The sequence below is a fragment of the Lupinus angustifolius genome, chromosome LG04, assembly GCF_001865875.1.
Source record: "Lupinus angustifolius cultivar Tanjil chromosome LG04, LupAngTanjil_v1.0, whole genome shotgun sequence".
Lineage (NCBI taxonomy): Eukaryota > Viridiplantae > Streptophyta > Magnoliopsida > Fabales > Fabaceae > Lupinus > Lupinus angustifolius.
In genome coordinates this window covers 21,269,542-21,272,530 of record NC_032012.1, presented here as the reverse complement: position 1 = coordinate 21,272,530, position 2,989 = coordinate 21,269,542, and positions in this window count along the sequence as shown.

Sequence of the window (2,989 nt, the reverse complement as noted above, 5' to 3'; positions counted from 1 at the left end):
ACCCTGTAACCGACTTCCGAACCTGGATATCAAAAATCCAAAAAGCCCAAGGTAATTGGGCTAAAAAAGATTTTTCTACATTTTTGACAGCAAAAAATGTAGTGGCGACTCGAGAGGTCGCGTAGCCGAAAATCGGGGCGTGACACCCTACTAGGGGAGCATGACATGTTTCGGCCTTGTTTGCAAATGGGAAAATTAGGATCGAATAGATTTTTATTATTCTCTGTGTAGAATAACCAAAGAGGAAATAGAAACGCTTAAGCAACATGGTTATGGTGAAATTGTTAAAAATAGAGATATCCTATCTGCTGGACATCTCAAACTGGAAGACCGCTTGCTTCATTATTTTTTGAGCTATGTCATATTACCAAAATTTTCAAACCACTCTCAAATAAGTGACATAAAACTCCAACTGATGTATGCTATGAAATTTAATCTGAAAATCAATTGGACTATGATTATTATGAGACAAATGTGGTGTGTAAGAGGAACACAAAGCCCTTTTCCATATGCAATCTTCATAACAAAATTCCTTGAGCATTTCGGTGTTTCTACTGCTGAAGAAACTAAGGCCCTGCTTAACCCTCGTGAAAGCCATATTGATGTGGATATAATCTACAAAATGGGCTTCAAATTTGATCTTCGTTACTAGACCTACAAGCATAAGAAAGATAGACCTCTTGAACTAGAACCTGCCCCTACTAATCCTTCTGAACCTCAACCTTATGAGTTTTATGCTCAATCTTCCTCATCTGTTGTCATGACTTTAAATCAGATGATTATGAATGAGTTTATTTCTCTTCGAGGCTATATCACTAACCGAATTGATGCATTTGATACTCAGAATAAACAAATCCAGTTTGAACTTCACCGTCTTTCTTCTAAGCTGAGTAACATGGACGTTGATGAAGACATTTCTGAGCCTGGGTCTTAGACTTTATCCGTTGTTAGGATTTTCTGGTTGTAATGTTAATTTCTCCTGGTTTCGGGCAAATTTCTATTATGTTGTTTGTATTACTGTTTGCATTGTTAATACTTGAACATCTTTTTACTTTTATGATATTGCTCAAATTCCATTATATCTTCATATCCATATTATTATATGTTATATTGCATGTATGCTATATATATATTGTGATGGACTCTTGGCTTTTCTCCTTTTTGATGAAGTCAAAATGGGGAGAAAAGTGGGGAGATTGTATTTTCTGTTTAAAACATTTCAGGCACATAACTCCAAATGAAAGGGGAGCATACAATATAGGGGAACATACTCAAGACAAGTCAAGAATATCACAAAGTATGCTGCTCTCAGAAAACTACACTGTTAAGAAGATATTGGGTTGTTATCATCAAAGGGGGAGATTATGAAGAATATCTTTGCTCATGACCTTGGCACGATTTTGATGAAGACACCAACATCACCAAAAAAGAAGAAAAGAAAGAATACTTATGAAGACAATGAAGATTCAAGCTTCAAGATATTCAAGACTTTTAGTCTTAGTCTAAAATAGGTACTTCTATCTTATACTCTTGGTTATATAATAGTAGTAATGCTCAAACTATTTTTAAAAGAAAATTGAAACACTTTAAAATAGTCAAAAATAGTGTGTAACATGTTACTTCATTTAAGTAACAGTTTACGAGTGTGAGAAAAGATTACTCAACTTGCTGTAATCGATTACTCTGGTTCAAAAATAAATGATTAGTGGACAGAACATTTGAGTAATCAATTACTCAATGCTGTAATCGATTATTGAGAGTTGTTGCATCAGATTTTCAAATTCAAAGTGAATGAGTTTCAACCCAAAAGATATGGTTTCATTCCAATCAATTCCTATCCTTTCAAAGAGACATTTTGGCTGATTGGAAAGCCTATATAAAGGCATTAAAACTTACAATCACTACACACAACATATACACAACTCTCATACAAATTTCAAAAGCTCTTACACATATTCTAAAATTATTTTCTGCATTTTTGGCAACAAGTTCTTAAACTTTGAAAATTGATTTTTCTGAAGTTGCTTAAAGTGAAAGTGTTTCAAGTTTACAAACTTATAAAGAACATTATTACTAAGTATACAAAGAGTTGATTGGATTTAAAGTTACATTACTTTCATACTTGTAAAGGCAATTCCGCCATTATTGAACATTCTTCATTATTATTGCAGAATACTTTCTTTCACGGGGTGTGATAAGAAAGGGGATTAGAATCACTTGAAAATGTGTTTTCCAATGGTGAATAAGGATTAAGGAGTGTATAAGGTACATAGAGATCTCGGGGGTGAGATATTGTAATTGCAACTCATAATCTTTAGTGGAAAATTTTCTTGTGCTGCAAGAGTACTGGACGTAGCCTTCAGCGGACAAGAAGGTGAACCAATATAAAAATCATTGTATATTCTCTTCTCCCTTATCTCTTTGATTTTACTTGTTAATTTTCTACATATATTTTCCGCTGCACTTTAACTCTTGATTTTGCAGAAAAAGTGGTCATTATTTTAAGTCAACTAATTCACCTTCCCTCTTAGTTGCACTCTGAGTCTGACGAATAAACTCTGTTATTAGACGTGAAAACCACCATACGTTATGCTCTAGTTCCAATTCAAACATGCATTTTCTACTACACATTCAACACCTAAAGTCATGCTACAGTTGATCAAGGATTATATATGTATTATATCTAATTGTGTATTTGGTCAATTTTAATATTCCTTATGTATTGTTTGTTGCAAGATTTTAACTTTTGGAATTTTCAATCATATGTTATATACTTCGTATGGTTATAAAAAATATTTATCTTTGAAATTTAGCTTTGAGTAGATATGAGATATAGTCATAAGTTAGTTATGAAGGAGAAGAAAAACTAACCATATTGATGTCATTGATGTCGTGTTATTAAACAAGATAGAATGCTAGTATACAAGTAGAATGGTTCAATCATTGATTAATTAATTAAACTACATATCAGTAAAATTAAATATATATA